Below are 17,780 nucleotides of genomic sequence, written 5' to 3'. Positions count from 1 at the left end.
AGAGCAATTTGTGGGTAAAAATTCTATGAGTAGTAATAGCATTTTTAAATATTCTAAATATTCTAAGTGAATATTACCCCTTGCATATTATGCTCAGTTCAGTTCAGTTCAGTTCAGTCCCTCAGTTGTGTCTGACTGTTTGCGACCCCATGAGTTGCGGCACGCCAGGCCTCCCTGTCCATCACCATCTCCCGGAGTTCACTGAAACTCATATCCAGCAAGTCGGTGATGCCATCCAGCCATCTCATCCTTTGTCGTCCCCTTCTCCTGCCCCCAATCCCTCCCAGCATCAGAGTCTTTTCCAATGAGACAACTCTGCGCATCAGGTGGCCAAAGTACCGGAGTTTCAGCTTTAGCATCAATCCTTACAAAGAACCCCCAGGACTGATTTCCTTTAGAATGGACTGGTTGGATCTCCTTGCAGTCCAAGGGACTCTCAAGAGTCTTCTCCAACACCACAGTTCAAAAGCATCAATTCTTTGGTGCTCAGCTTTCTTCACAGTCCAACTCTCATATCCATACATGACCACAGAAAAACCATGGCCTTGACTAGATAGACCTTAGTTGGCAAAGTAATGTCTCTGCTTTTGAATATGCTATCTAGGTTGGTCATAACTTTTCTTCCAAGGAGTAAGTGTCTTTTCCTCATGGCTGCAATCACCATCTGCAGTGATTTTGGAGCCCCCCAAAATAAAGTCTGACACTGTTTCCACTGTTTCCCCATCCATTTCCCATGGAGTGATGGGACCGGATGCCATGATCTTTGTTTTCTGAATATTGAGCTTTAAGCCAACTTTTTCACTCTCCACTTTCACTTTCATCAAGAGTCTTTTGAATTCCTCTTCACTTTCTGCCATAAGGGTGGTGTCATCACCATATCTGAGGTTATAGGTATTTCTCCCGGCAATCTTGATTCCAGCTTGTGCTTCTTCCAGCCCAGCATTTCTCATGATGTACTCTGCATATAAGTTAAATAAGCAGGGTGACCATATACAGCCTTGACGTACTCCTTTTCCTATTTGGAACCAGTTTGTTGTTCCATGTTCAGTTCTAACTGTTGCTTCCTGACCTGTATACAGATTTCTCAAGAGGCAGGTCAGGTGGTCTGGTATTCCCATCTCTTTCAGAATTTTCCACAGTTTATTGTGATCCACATAGTCAAAGGCTTTGGCATAGTCAATAAAGCAGAAGTAGATGTTTTTCTGGCACTCTCTTTCTTTTTTGATGATCCAGCAGATGTTGGCAATTTGATCTCTGGTTCCTCTGCCTTATCTAAAACCAGCTTGAACATCTGGGGTTCATGTATTGCTGAAGCCTGGCTTGGAGAATTTTGAGCATTACTTTACTAGTGTATGAAATGAGTCAATTGTGTGGTAGTTTGAGCATTCTTTGCCATTGTGTTTCTTTAGGGTGGAATGAAAACTGACCTTTTCCAGTCCTGTGGCCACTGCTGAGTTTTCCAAATTTGTTGGCATATTGAGTGAAGAACTTTCACAGCATCATCTTTCAGGATTTGAAACAGCTCAACTGGAATTCCATCACCTCCACTAGCTTTGTTCGTAGTGATGCTTTCTAAGGCCCACCTGACTTCACATTCCAAAATGTCTGGCTCTAGGTGAGTGATCAGAACATTGAGATTATCTTGGTCGTGCTACTATCTAGCAATTTAAGCAATATTCATTTTAGCCTAGTAAAATAGTGGATAATGAAAGAAATCAATGACTAAATCTCGACTGTCAGTTGAACTTCAGGTTTTATGGCCCTAGCCAGCCTGCTCTAAATATTCTTGTATATATGGCCTTTAATAATTTGTTCATTTATGGTCTGAAAACATGTTTAAAGATCTCCTTTTTGCCAAGCACTACTAGCTACTTTCACATACCATATCTTAGTAAGTATATGCCATTTGAATTTTTCCCCAGAGATTACATTTAGTCAGGCCAGAGCAAAAATTAATCAACCAAACTGAATGTTGTTATACGCCATGAGTCAGAGTTGAGATTTCCGTATAAAATGTACAAGTGGCAGAAACAAATATCAGATTCTAGCTAATGAACAAAAGAGGAAATATAAAGGTAAATTGTGATTTCTTTTACACTTTTGTTCACAGAACAACAAATTGGTTTTCCTTAACTGAATGTATTTCTCATGACTGCTATAACTGCTGAGAGATTATTTGTAGGTTCCAAATATGAAGTTCTAAGACAATACATATAGATATTTAAATTTAACCTTGGTAAATCATTTTTTCAGTTCTACATAGTGCAAATCATCAATGCTCCTTCCAAAAAGTATTTATTAATCTCCTGATCAAGATCATAAAATCAATTTAGTGGGCTGTGCTGCGCTAAGTCGCTCCAGTCACGTCTGACTCATTGTGACCCTATGGACTGTAGCCCACCAGGCTCCTCTGTATATGGGATGCTCCAGGAAAAGATACTGGAGTGGACTGCCATGCCCTCTTTCAGGGGATCTTCCTGACCCAGGGATGGAACATGCCTCTCTATGTGTCCTGCATTGGCAGGTGCGTTCCTTACCACTTGTAACACCTGGGAAGCCCCATTTAGCAGGCTACAGCTAGCTTAAGGAAAGGTGAGTGAGTGAGTGAAAGTTGGTCAGTTGTGTCTGACTCTTTGTGACCCCATGGCCTATACAGTCCATGGAATTCTCTAGGCCGGAATACTGGAGTAGGTAGCCTTTCCCTTCTCCAGAGGATCTTCCCAACCCAGGGATCAAACCCAAGTCTCCCACATTGCAGGCAGATTCTTTACCAGCTGAGCCACAAAAGAAGCCCTAAGGAAAGGTAGGGGGGCATGTAACAGATGACTCTGAAATAAATCACAATGGAGCAAATGGAATATATCAGATCCCACTGCATGTAGTATGGGTAAGTGTCTATGTAAGTGTATGTGTGTTCACAGTGCACATATGCTACCTAAGCCACATATTTTTATTATTTCTAGTGATCAAAAATATTGGAAAGCTACTCGAATTAATTGGCGTCCCCAGTGGCACAGTGGTGAAGAATCTGCCTACAGTGCAGGAGATGTGGGTTTGATCCCTGAGTTGAGAAGATATCCTGGGGAAGGAAATGGCAACCCACTCCAGTAATCTTCCTGAGAAAATCCCATGGACAGCGGAGCCTGGTGGGCTACTGTCTATGGGGTCACAAAGAGTTTGACAGGAGTGAGCATGCACGCACTCTAAAGGATAGTTATGATCCATTTTTACTTAGTAATGAATTTCTACTTATATAAGTACAATATAATTTTTGAAAGTTTTAAATACAGGCTTTAAATCTCCTTTACTGATTTTTTCAGTTTAATTTTAATGGAAAGATAATTGTCATACAACATTAATTATTTTCAAGTGTAAAACAATAATTTGATATTAATATATACTGCAAAATGATCAACACAGTAGGTCCAGTTATCATCCATCACTACACATATGTTATAGAATTTTTTTGTGTTTGTGAAGAGAACTTTTAAGATTTACTCTCAGCAACTTTCAAATATACAGTACAGTATTATTAACTATAGTTGTCATGCTATACGTTCCAAACCCATGACCTATTAATTTATTTTAGAACTATTTATTTTGTAACAGGAAGTTTGTACATTTCGACTCCCTTCACTCATTTTGTCCACCCCCACCCTCCGCTTCTAGTAACCACAGATCTGTTCTATGTATCTGAGAGCCTGTTTTATGTTTGTTTGCTTGCATGCTTTAGATCGCACAGCATTTGTCTTTTTCTGCCTGACTGATTTCTCTTAGCATACTGTGCTCAAAGTCCATCCTTGTTGTCACTAATAACAAGAGTCCACACTTTTTTATGGTTGAGTAATATTCCATTGTGTGTGTGTGTGTTCTTTTTCCATCCACTAGTGTACACTTAGATTGTTTCTGTATCTTGACTATTTTAAATAATACTGCAACGACCATGGGAATGAGGTATCTTTTTAAGTTAGTGTCTTCATTTTCTTTGGATGATATACAGAATAGGAACTGTGGAATCCCAGGTAGCTCTATTTTTAATTTTTTGAGGAATGTCCATACTGTTTTCCATATGGCTGCACCAATTTATCTTTCCACCAACAGTGTAGAAGTTTCTTCCCTTGTCTCCACAGGCTCACTAATACTTGATGCCTCTTATCTTATGATAATGGCCATTCTAACAGGTGTGATATAATATCTCATGGTTTTGATTTGCATCTCAGATTTTTAATTTATAACATTAGTAGTTATAGTATTAGGATATTATATTCATATAATATATAGGATATATATATCATGATATACATTATGAAATATATATATAATATAATGGGTATATATTATGAATATATAATATTATATTCATATTTATGTCTTTTAAAGATTAATCATTTTCTAGGGTAATAACCTAAATTTCAAATTAGTAGCATTCTGCCTAATAAGGTTTTACTATGAAATATAAAAAAGAGCAAAAGTTTGCATATGTTCTAACCATGAATGCATCCTTCCCCTCTGACATAACAAACCTACATCTGAGGCTATTTCCAAAGAAAAGTTTTCAAAACAAGGAAAATACATGAAAGTAGATAAATGATGACTACAGAATTATTAATAATAGCAAAAAGTATATCTACAAAATGGAAATAGAGTTACAGATGTAGAAAGCAAACTTATGGTTACCAGGGGAAAACATGGGAGGGGATAAAATGGAAGACCGGCATTGACATATATACCCTACTGTATCTAAAATGCGCTCTCCTGATAGTTCAGTTCAGTCAGTGCAGTCACTCAGTTGTGTCCGACTCCGCGACCCCATGGAGTGCAACATGCCAGGCCTCCCTGTCCATTGCAAACTGCCGAAGTTTACTCAAACTCATGTCCATCAAGTCGGTGATGCCATCCAACCATCTCATCCTCTGCCATCCCCTTCTCCTCCTTCCTTCAATCTTTCCCAGCATCAGGGTCTTTGCAAATGAGTTATTCACATCAAGTGGCCAAAGTATTGGCGTTTCAGCATCAGTCCTTCCAATGAATATTCAGGACTGATTTCCTTTAGGATGGACTGGTTGGATCTCCTTGCAGTCCAAGGGACTCTCAAGGGTCTTCTCCAGCACCACAGTTCAAAAGCATCAATTCTTCAGTGCTCAGCTTTCTTTACAGTCCAACTCTCACATCCATATGTGATTACTGGAAAAACCATAGCTTTGACTAGAAGGACCTTTGTCCTGCAATACTGTAGGAGACCTGGGTTCAATCTGTGGGTAAGGAAGATCCCCTGGAGAAGGGAATGGCAACCCATTCCAGAATTCTTGCCTGGCAAATCCCAAGGACAGAGGAACCTGGCGGGCTATAGTCCATGGGGTTGCAAAGAATCAGACACAACTGAGCGACTAAGCATAGCATATATAACTTACCTAAAATCAACATAAAAGATTATTTTTTAGTATATATTGGTAAATCTACACAGCACATTGATATGCAGTCCTTAAAATGATTACTCTGAGGCAAATTCAGAAAAATGCATATGTGGTACATTTAAGTAATACATTTTTATCTGTGCTGTGATTACAGTGATTCAAATATTATACAAGCATCAATCTAGATATCAGAAGGGAATAGGAAAATAGAAATGATTAATTTGCGAGAGTGATAAAACAGAGGCATTTTTAAAAATTCTGTTTTTAACTGATATTATAAACCTGTGCTATTAAATACTATCATAGTATATTTCTAAAATGCATCAATGTTGACAATTATCAGCAAAGGTAAAATGCTTCATCCACATTATATATTGCTAAAATATAATGAAAGTGAGCTAGCAAGAGTTCTTTCAAGGAACCATAAGGAAACAAAATGAATTGAGACATTACATGTGGTTGGAGGATCTTTTTGCACGTAGAAGAAATTATGCAGTTTGTGGAGGGTTATTCCTCCTGGGTTTGGATGGCCTATTAAGGTTTCTATCTTAGCAGCAGGGGTCTGCTATTGCTTTAGGCAATGTTTCAAGTCCCTTCTCAGGCCCTCCCTTATCCATCAAAGCTGGTGATGACCTATGTTCCAAGTGGTCTTAGAGAGCTTTACTTTTCACCTGGCTGATATGTAGGATCTAGGCAATCCTCTATCTGATATATAGTTACTGGGTAGATGAGAAGCACACCAGGATCAGATGTATGGCCGGATGTCACAGAAGCTAAAGTCCCACAAGCAGAAGATAGGAGTCTCCAGGGCAAAAACCAGAGTTAAGGACTATGGTCACAGCAGCAAACATCCATTTTCTTGCCAAGATAATGTCTATGATTCTCATCTTGTATGCAAAGGGGGAAGGTGGAGATGATACTAGGGGGTTAATTGTGACATAGTACAAGGTGATACAGCTTCTCAGGAGGCTCAGTGGTAAAGGATCTGCCTGCTAATGCAGGAGACTCAAGAGATGTGGGTTTGATCCCTGGGTCAAAAAGATCCCTTGGAGTAAGAAATGGCAATCCACTCCAGTATTCTATCCTGGAACATTCCATGGACAGAGAGCCTGGTGAGATACAGTCCAGGGGGTCACATAGAGTTGGACACAACTGAGCCACTGTGCACACACACACACACACACACACACACAGCATACACAATGACACAATATGATATAGAGAAAATCTCTATTTAAAAAGCACATTTCAGAGCAAGGTGAGAGCAGTCCATTCCATGTAGACATAGGGTCTGAATGTGCAATATGGAATTAATGACTTAGTTCTGCTAGTCAGCCAAGCTTGCCTTCATTTCAGATCTCCTAGGCCCTGAAGTGTCACAGCTACTGTGAAAGGGCTGTTGGCATGGTTAATCCAACAAACTGATATGCTCTCCCTAATATGAACAAGCTCAAGTGGCAAGTGATCTCCTTTTAGGTCTAAACCAGTGTTCCTTTACACTTTTTGACATATAAAAAATCTTTCACACACCTGGAATATCCAATGTACCCCCCAGGAGGATTTTCCTTTACCCAGAGTCTTGAAAGCAATAGGTTCTTTTTTCATTTTCCAAATATGATACCCTATCTTATATTAAATCTGATTTTATGAACCCTACATGCTCTCCAGGCCGACTAGAGGTTCTGATTCAAGTTGAGGGTGGGAGGCACGATCTCTCCAGGTAAGAAAAGCAATTCTGTGTTAAAGTGAAACTTCAGTTATGGAAATGATATGTGTTAGGTGACACCAACTGTGAGCTAAGAATGAAAAACAAAACCAGAATGCTTGAGTGAAATGTATATATATATATATATATATTTATATATTAAATGTCTATAAATATATGTGCATGCATGTATATGCTTAGTTGTGACTAACTGTGAGCCCATGGACTGTGGCCCACCAGGCTCTCCTGTCCATGGGATTTCCCAGGCAAGAATACTGGAGTGGGTTGCCATTGCCTCTTCCAGGGGATCTTCCCAACCCAGGGATTGAAACCCTATCTCCTGTGTCTCCTGCATTAGCAGGAGGATTCTTTACCACTAAGCCACTGGGAAAGCCCATAAATATGTTAGTCTTATAAATAAGTATATATTTATTATTTCTTGTTATAAAAATAAGTATATATTTGTTATAATAAATATATGACAGAAAAACATACACATATATACACATTAAAAAATATATATGACAAAAGTTTCTATGAGATCAAGACAGTCATTTCCTCTATAGGAAAGTATACAAATGTTAAAATGATTCCATTTGTTTTACTGAAATATGCCAGTCACCCAAGTGTTTAATCTTTAAATTCATATGGGGAGATTGTACAGAAGGGATATGTCTGAGAATTGAGAATTATTAATAATTTTTGCTTAAGCTGTGAAATGTACATATAAGCTAAATATATATATACAGATACATATAAGCTATATATATATATACATATAAGCTTATATAAATATATATGCCACTGCACAGGCTCCACTCTAGACTCAGTAAATCAGAATCTGTAGATGTTGGGTCAGGACATTAGCAGTTTTCACAACCCCCCAGGCAATTCTAATGTGTAGCCAAGGATGGGAACTTTCTAGGTTAACAGGCTACAGAATGTTAAAGGGCAAAGGGCCTTTGAGATAATCTTATCCAATGCTTTTCCATCTGTTTCTTTCTCCACTCCCATCAATAATAGTAGTTCAGCTTGTATTTGTTTGTTGTCTTTGCTTTCTAGTAAATTTTCATTTGAAAAAAAATTCAGCAGTAAAAAGGAAAGAAGATTAAAAAAACTTAGACCAACTAGCCATCACTTTTCTTCAAAAATCAAATTGAGAACCCCCCAGAGGAATACTTCTTTGTTTTAGGTTGCAGTGGTCTAAGTGAGAGCAAAACCACAGTTTATTCCCTTGACTTAGGGGTTTTTCTGCTTCCAAGGAGTGCTTTTCTGTTACTCCTCTGCTTCAGTGGAAATAGTCAGAAATTCAGAAACCAATTACCTAGAAATGATGACACTACTCTTGTGGTATTGACAGTCTTATTACAAGGTGAAGCTCCAATACTTTGGCCACCTGATGTGAAGAGCCAACTTATTAGAAAAGACCCTGATGCTGGTAAAGATAGAAGGTAGGAGGAGAAGGGGACAACAGAGGACGAGATGGTTGGATGGCATCACCAACTCAGTGGACAACAGTTTGAGCAAGCCCTGGGAAATGGTGAAAGATGGGGAAGCCTGGCATACTGCAGTCTGTGGGGTCGCAGAGAGTCAGACACTACTGAGTGACTGAACAACAACAATTACAAATTAGGATATCACCATATAGAATCCTTTTATGGAGGATTCATTTTTGATATAATATTGATTATTTGGAGACATTTTTCATACATATTGAGACATATAACATATCTTTTTGATTCCTGGCCTCCTCTTTTCTGATCTCAAGTTCTTAAAAGTAATAAAATTCTACTATTGGAGAATATTTTTTGAGAAACTAAAATAGCTAAATACCTTTATTTTTTTCAGCTTAAACTTGTTCACCAAACTTATTACTGTATGTTAGACACTGGGCATTATGAACCCTTAGTACTAATTAGCCCTTACACCAATCTCGTGAGATTGGTGCTATTATTATCATCCCTATTTTACATACGAGGAAACTGAAGCTTGGAGTGGTTAGACAACTGACCTGAGGATCACACCCAGAAAGTGACAGAACTGAGAATGTAATGCATTCTTTATACCAAAGTCTATGCCTTTGAGCCTTTCTTACATACCTTCCCAGACGGCTTGGGAGTAGCAAAACCTGGACTGTCAATCATGAAATAACATTTGTAATGACCGCATTTTATATATAAAAACCTGATGCCAATGTGGACAATTCTTGAGAAAAGTCATACAGCTGGATAAATATAAATCTAAAAATCATGACATTTTATAAATATTTGGGATGGTAGAGTTCCGTAATTTTAATATTTTTCCTCCCAAAGGAAAATGTCACTCCAAGGAATTTTTCTAGCTGCATGGATTTATCGAAACTTATACAGCTTCCATGGGGGAGGGATTTGAACCTGTTTTATTCATTTTACTTTCAAAATGGTTTTTAAAAACATTTTTTAATGTTTCAAAAAAATTTTTTGAAAACGTTTTAATGTTGCATTTTTTTTTTAATTAAGCATTTTCCAAGTGCCAACATTGTAATAAATTCCAAGGAAACAAAATTCAATGATAGTGCCAGAAATGCAAAGGTTATGTCCAATACAACGGGACACACAACACTCATTCAATTGAGATTTATTTATTGAATGATTCCATACTAGGTCCAGAGGAACTAGAGCTCTGGACCAAAGAGACCTGTCCCTCCTTTACAATTATGGTCTGGTGAGGAGACAGACATCAATCAGACCTAGCAACACTCCTAGAACTCTGACAAGCACAAGAAGAAAGTAATAGAAGACAAAATACATGCATTAGAGGGACCTGAACTTGATCAAGATATCTCTCTAAGGGACAATTAAAACTGGCATCTGAACCGTGGGGAGGTGTTATCTACATGTTGGGCTATCTAGAAAGCTAAGCGGTGGGTGGTTTCACATGGGAAATCATGGGAACCGAGGTTTTCAAAGTTAATTTAATATCGCCACATAGAGACCCGGAAGATGAACATTCTGGGAAAAAAAACAGCATGTTAACCTTTTAAGTGAGAGCAGGATAGAAACCCACACATATGCATCCACAGAGGACATGTACTCTGGAACCCTGACCACCTTTTTTGTCCCCACTGTAGCTCTTCTTTTTTCCAGCCTACTTCACAGGACTAGCTTAAGCTATAAGTAAAGTCTGGCTGGTAAGTAGAAAGAAGACATGTGGCTTGGCTGTCCAAATATGAACCCACAGAAATGTTCTCCAGGACAGGTAACAACAGAGTGACTTTAATTCACACTGAAGTGTAAGTGATAGCTAGTAGGTTCCTATCAATGAGTAAACTTTTGTTAGAGTTCTTGAGGTTATCTCATTAATTGCGGTCCCTCCATTAGAGGTCAGGATGAAATTACAAGTAGCGTGTTGTTCTGCCAGAAACTGACTTACCTGACTCAGAATAAGTCATGAACACTTTCTGAACCTTTGCTTATTTTTCTTTTGAGAAAGAAGGGCTAGTAGCAGAACTCTTAATTCTACTATGGATCGTTGATGACTGTGTGACAAGATATAAAACACTGATGCACTGCCTGGCTCTTTGCTTAGGATTTAAGGAGCTGGATTTTGAAAACTACTTTTATTTAAAGCTTTAAAAAACCCTGCTTTCTCCCACTTCTTTGAATCTCATCACATGTAAACACTACTGAGACAAGGAGCAACGTGCCTATTCTTTTCCTTTTCATACAGACAGAACTTTGAATTGGGCCTCATGAAATAGCCATGGTGAAAAGGGCTTATGGAGAAGAGATAGGCTTTGGAGTCAGGCCTGGTTCTAATTCTGGCAGCACCACTCACTAGTGGGTCGGAAAAAAAGTTACTGAACCTCACTGATTCTAGTGTGTCTTATCCGCAAAGTGAAAATGACAAAATACCCACTTTGTAGATTTCAAGAGGCTGAAATGTGAAAATACATAAGCGATGCCTGGAACACATTGCCTGAGTCACTGCTCAAGACCTGTTGTTAATGATATGATTTGTTAATTTCCAACTATTCTTTATACATATATTATTTCTAATAATATCAGTAACACTTCAAGATAGAAATAATTCAGTGTACTTTACAAAGGAGAAAAAAGGAACATGAAAGAAGTTTATTGTTTCCCAAGATCACAGTTCCAATGGAAGAGCAAAGATTCAGATGAAAGTCTGTGCTTTTTGCTCTACTCAATCCTGATTCTGTGCTGAGTTAAAAACAGAGTAACAGTCATAGCAACCCCAACTACTAAACCTCATCTGTCTCCTTTTGCTCTTTCCATGTGGCATCTGCCCTGCTCCATATCCCCTTGGCATGGCTTGGGCTGGTTGCCTTGGGATCCAGGCAAAGGAGAAAGCTTTGTGGAATGTATTGTTGGAGTCCTACTTATCTTCTGAATGAGTAAAGAATTTAAGGCCCTAGGGAAGAGGTGGTTCACCAATGAAATCTCTTCTCAATAAGTCAAGAAACAATGGAGAGATAATCTATGACAGCCAGTAAAAAAGCTCCCTAATGCTCTAAAGTCCCAGAGAGGCCCCTGGAGGGTTTCAAATCTGAATCATTTTGATTGAGAAGGAAGTTGGTTTCAAGTGAACTTTTGGAAAGTTGAGATTCATTGTCAATAAATCTTCCCTACAGTTTCTGTCTGATGTTTAACATTCAGCTAAAACCTTTAATTCTTCCAGGGAAATTACTAAAACAACAAGCAGCCCTTTGGAAGCTTAGTAACCAAACCACTAATACAGCTTCAGATCCAAGGAACCCCCAAAGATCAATTCAGCAGGACTAATCCTCAAGCACAGGTCCCCCAGGGATAATTTGAGAGTTCTCTGGCCAAAGCTATACTATAAGGGATGCTCCATAAAATAATACATCACAGTTACAAATTTCAAGCCTCCCAAGAGGTTACCCACTTACTCAGCTAATTAAGGGTAAATCCTGCATGTGGTGTTGATCTGCATGGGAAAAGAAGAAAAAGGAAACAAAGAAACCCTAGCATCCAATCAAGAGAGGTTGTTCCATCTCAAAGAATGCATTCAGCCAATATTACTGAACATGACTATGCCAGGCAGTATTAACCTTGCTTTGCAAAAGAGGAAAATGAATATAGAGACTATGAGTAATCCAACCAATTTCATTATCTAGTAAATGGCAGAAAAGGAATTGAGGCTTCCTATGGGCAAGCTCAAGTCTAGCCATTTTTCCACTGGGCCTTGTGAACTTGTGAATTCTTTTAAATTTTAAAATATTTTTATTCTCCATAGAGGTAAACATTATCCAAATAATTACTGTTTTGTATTACTCCACATTACCTGCTCAGCTTAAAATTTATACATATCCTTATATTACTACAAATCCCATACACCCTTATTGCTGTCTTCCTGAAAGGTGATTTTCCATAATCAGTTAGACTTGCCCTGATCTTCCATTCCTGTTGGGTCTGCCTCACTTAAAATTCTGTTTTATCCTTTAAATGAATCACTGGTCATTTATCATGATTTTTAGAAATGCCAAGAGAGGAATTCTCATAGCCTTCACATCTTCACAGAAATAGACAAACTCGTAATTCCCTTTTTACACACATAACCCTTTAGGAGCAATTACTAGAATCATCTCCCTGTAATACAAAGGCTTTACTGAAGTAGAGTTCAATACTAATACTACTGCCAATAATAAATAATATTTACTGGGAACTACTTTGTTCTAGATTCTAAAGACTTCATATACATTTGCCCATTTAGTCTTCACATTAAGTGTATTAAGAGAGGTACAATTTATTTTATCTTTTTTACAACTGAAGAAACTAAATCTGGAGTGATAACTTACTCTAAGCAGCTAATAAGCTAATGGAGGGAGGGAGCAAGTTGTTTTAAAGTAACTGACCTCTAGAGTCTTATTTAATCCACTTTATCATAAACCATGGAAAGATAATAACCCCATACTTCATCTCCCCTTACTTGTAAACATAGTTGCAATCATTGTAAAGTCTATTATTCTTTTTAGAAAACTTGGGAACCACTCTTACCTACCCTTTATGAAGTCAGAAATTACAGATTGTCTGGTTTGGATAGACCTTGGTAATCTACCTAACCGAAATTTCTAACATCACTTCTGTGCTATATTAATTGTCAAAGAAATTTGGAATGTGCTAATATGACCCAGGCCTTCATAGTTTCCTAGAATGGAATAATATGATTCTTACCATTACCATGGTCTTCATTGAGCTCAGTCGTGTATGACTCTTTGTGACTTCATGGACTATATAGTCTACCAGCTTCCTCTGTCCATGGAATTTTTGAGGCAAGAATACTGGAGTAGGTTGCCATTTCCTTCTCCATGGGATCTTCCTGACCCAGGGATGAATCCTGCATCTCTGGCATCTCCTGCATTCACAGGTAGATTTTTTACCACTGCTCCACCTTGCAGGTGCCATCATAACCATAATCATTACTAAAATTACCTCTGGAAGATTTAGGGGGTATAAAATAACTCACTATCTGAACTTCAAGAAGTGACAAAGTCAGTGCCACTAGATGGTCCTGTTTCAAGTTCTCTGTGTGTCAACTCTTTTCATTAGAGCACATCAGGTGAAAGATGACAATGGATGGTTTCCCTGATCACATCAAAGGGGCATAAGATACGTTATTGTGTTGTAACTGCCCAGACTATAGTTCCCAAGAATATCTGATCCCAAATGGTATCTAACTAGATACCCTGTACAGGAGTTTCTGTATTTGGAACTAGAACATCAGAATGTTATTTATTGGTCTTCATATGGGGCTTGCATTTCTTATCTGTAATTTTGGGAATAATAATAATGCTTAAGTAACGGCACTGTAGTGAGAACCAAATGAAACAGTGCAAGAGAGCACCAAGCAATGTGCCTGACCCAGAGTTCAGTTCAGTCGCTCAGTCGTGTCCGACTCTTTGCGACCCCAGGAACCGCAGCACACCAGACCTCCCTGTCTATCACCAACACCCGGAGTCTACCCAAACTCATGTCCATTGAGTCTGTGATGCCATCCAACCATCTCATCCTCTGTCGTCCCCTTCTCCTCCTGCCCTCAATCTTTCCCAGCATCAGGGTCTTTTCAAATGAGTCAGCTCTTCACATCAGGTGGCCAAAGTATTGGAGTTTCAGCTTCAACATCAGTCCTTCCAATGAATATTCAGGACTGATTTCCTTTAGGATGGACTGGTTGGATCTCCTTGCAGTCCAAAGGACTCTCAAGAGTCTTCTCCAACACCAGAGTTCAAAAGCATCAATTCTTTGGTGCTCAGCTTTCTTTATACTCCAAGTCTCACATCCATACATGACCACTGGAAAAACCATAGCCTTGACTAGATAGGTCTTTGTTGCAAAGTAACGTCTCTGCTTTTCAATATGCTGTCTAGGTTGGTCATAACTTTCCTTCCAAGGAGTAAGCATCTTTTAATTTCATGGCTGCAATCACCATCAATGCAATGCACCATCACCTGCAGTGATTTTGGAGCCCAGAAAAATAAAGTCTGCCACTGTTTCCACTATTTCCCCATCTATTTACCATGAAGTGATGGGACCACATGCCATGTTCTTAGTTTTCTGAATGCTGAGCTTTAAGCCAACTTTTCACTCTCCTCTCTCACTTTCATCAAGAGGCTCTTTAGCTCTTTTTCACTTTCTGCTATAAGGGTGGTGTCATCTGCGTATCTGAAGTTATTGATATTTCTTCCAGCAATCTTGATTCCAGCTTGTGCTTCCTCCAGCCCAGCGTGAGGTGTTCAATAAATGCTTTTTGAAACAAAATCTGTGAATGATGGCACCACTTTTTCATAGAGACCATATTACTTAAAATAGGGACATGTCAGAAAATCATCTTACTAGTGTTCGCTCAGCATAGTGTTGCTCCTACAGCCGCTAACAACCTCAATTAGAAAAATCAAAAGAATCATCTTTAGGAGCCTCCAGGCAGGCATTTAACCTCAAGTTACTGCACAACCTGTTGATCCACCTTTTATCAGGTCTCACTCCAGACACTTCAAATGTCCGCGTAGATTAAGCCACTAAGTCTCCTGAAAGGTACAAGGGGATTTATCTACTCAGCACTGCAATCAGACAAGTGCTCCGTAGTCACCAAACCGCGTCAGCACACATAACTCTTCTGTATCTAAAATCAGATACTGTCTAAACTGGGATGCAAAATACATTCCTTTAGTAGCTAGAATCCCAGTTGGTAAACATTTGTGTAAGGTATCATAGCTCAAGCTTTAATTAACTCACTTAACATTAAAAGTTTAAATATGAAGGTTAATTTCTCTTTCTCTTTTTCTTTTAGGTAAAGGAAGGAAATTAAAATTCTCTCTATAATAACAGAGGTGACTTTCAACAAAATCAATGCTATTATGTATAAAGCTATGTCAAAATACCTAAATTTATATTTTGGAAAACTCTTGAATTTTTCATATATATATATATATATATATAATCCTAATTTTTTATCTCAAAGATCAAATCCATATTGATTAGTTATAGCTGTGTCCTACTTTTCCAACATTTAGTCATTCTGAATTTTTTATATCATTGCCTTGGAAAAAAGCAACAGACAACTGGATAACTAATTATTGGTGTTTGCATTAAAAAAAAAAGTCTTTTAGAATCATTTAAATGCCATGTCCAGCTTTCTTTCCCACCTCAATACAAAGTAGGAAGGACATGTCCAAACTTTCAAAAATCTTTTATATGTGTTGAAGTGAATGTCAAGTCCCTAAGGAAACAACTTTGAAAAAACAAATGCGTAGAAAAGGGAAAAGATTTGTGGTTGCCAGCAGTGGGGGTGAGGAACTGGGTGAAGTTGGTCAAAAGAAACAAACATCCAGTTATAAGCTAAATAAATTCTAGGGATATAATGTATAACATGATTATAGCTTATAATACTCTTTTGTATATTTGAAAGTTGCTCAGGGAGTAGATCTCAAAATTCCTCATCATAAGGAAAATTGTTTTCTAATTATGGGAGGTGATGAATGTTAACTTATTGTAGTAATCATTTAACAATATATGAACACATCAAATCATTATATTGTACAACTAGAACTTGCACAATATTGTTGTCTAGTTGCTAAGTCATGTCTGACTCTTGTGACCCCATGGACTGTAGACCCCCACACTCCTCTGTCCATGGGATTTCCCAGGCAAGAATACTGGAGTAGGTTGCCATTTCCTTCTCCAGGGGATCTTCCCCACCCAGGTATCGAAATTGCCTTTTCTGTGTCTCCGGCACTGTTGGAAGATTCTTCACTGCTGAGCTACCAGGCCCCTTTACAATTATATGCCAATTATATCTTAATAAAGCTGGAAAAAAAGTAATGCTAGTATGTAGACAAGAACTCAATAAGTCTGTTAAATAGTCACCTCAGAATCAAATTACAAGCTGTATTTTTCAATCAAATAAAAGAAAGGGAAAAATAACACCCTTATGGTAAGATGCTTCTAAAGATGACAATCCAGAACAGTAAAAAATTTGAATTATGGCAGAAATAAAGGGTGAGAAATCTGTGTTCCAGTGCTGGTATTAAGAAATTTGACTTGTACAGCTCACTTTCTATCCTTGGTCTTAATTTTCACACTCAAACATGAATGTCTTGGGCAAGATAATCTTCTTAAATGATTCTAGCTATGCAGTTATATACTTCTACTAGCCATTCAATTTAAAATTGCTTGTTTATATAGTAATGGCAATAGAAACCCAAATGATGACATCAGCAGAATAGGGGACCATCTAGAGCTGTAGACCCAGGAGAACAGTGATATGGAATCTCAGACTCCTTGAGAGGGAGGCTGCTTTCATTTTACAGATGGGAGCCCTGAAGCTTAAACAGAAAATGGGATGGTTTAAGGCAATGGTTCTTAACCAGGGGTGATTTTTGTCCCCCAGGAAATATTTGGAAATGTATGGAAATATTTTTGGTTGTTACAGTTTTGGGAATAGTTATACTATTGGCATAATAGAATGAGGTCAAGGATGCTGCTGAACATCCTTCAATACACAGAAGAGCTCCCCACAACAAAGAACTGATGGTAGTTTAGTAACTAAGTAGTGTCTGACTCTTGTGACTCCATGGACTGTAGCCTGCCAGGTTCCTCTGTCCATGGGATTACCCAGGTGATAATACTGGAGTGGGTTGTCAGTTCCTTCTCCAGGCGATCTCCTTAACCCTAAGATCAAACCTGGGTCTCCTGCATTGCAGACAGTCTCCTGCATTACAGGCAGATTCTTCCAGCTCCAAATGGCAAGAACACGAAGTCTGAGGGAACCTGAGTTGCCACAGACAGCTAGTTACCTTTTTATATGTCAGAGGTTATATTAACAAATATCGGAGAAGGCAATGGCACCCCACTCCAGTACTCTTGCCTGGAAAATCCCATGGATGGAGCAGCCTGGTAGGTTGCAGTCCATGGGGTCGCTAAGAGTCAGACATGACTGAGCGACTTCACTTTGAGTTTTCACTTTCATGCATTGGAGAAGCAAATGGCAACCCACTCCAGTGTTCTTGCCTGGAGAATCCCAGGGACGGTGAAGCCTGGTGAGCTGCTGTCTATGGGGTCACAGAGTCGGACACGACTGAAGCAACTTAGCAGCAGTAGCATATTAACAAATATACTGTGAATGATTTAAATCACTTTGTA

The 17,780-nt window shown here is 38.6% G+C and overlaps 1 protein-coding gene and 1 long non-coding RNA gene across 5 annotated transcripts in view; both read right to left on the bottom strand.

Annotated features, from left to right (window-relative positions):
* The window catches only part of TP63 (tumor protein p63), a 262,976-nt gene that overhangs the window by 187,609 nt on the left and 57,587 nt on the right, over window positions 1-17,780 (bottom strand). The window lies entirely within an intron of this gene.
* Window positions 1,555-16,691, bottom strand: LOC120872658. The gene is made up of 3 exons (XR_005723304.1): window positions 16,680-16,691; window positions 3,677-3,685; window positions 1,555-1,654 (listed from the first exon to the last, which is right to left on the bottom strand). It is a non-coding gene; the product is annotated as an uncharacterized LOC120872658 (long non-coding RNA).

The sequence above is a fragment of the Oryx dammah genome, unplaced genomic scaffold, assembly GCF_014754425.2.
Source record: "Oryx dammah isolate SB20612 unplaced genomic scaffold, SCBI_Odam_1.1 HiC_scaffold_2, whole genome shotgun sequence".
In the NCBI taxonomy this organism is placed as follows: Eukaryota; Metazoa; Chordata; class Mammalia; order Artiodactyla; family Bovidae; genus Oryx; species Oryx dammah.
Note: the sequence above shows the minus strand (reverse complement) of the source record. Positions and strands in the feature narration are given on the sequence as shown.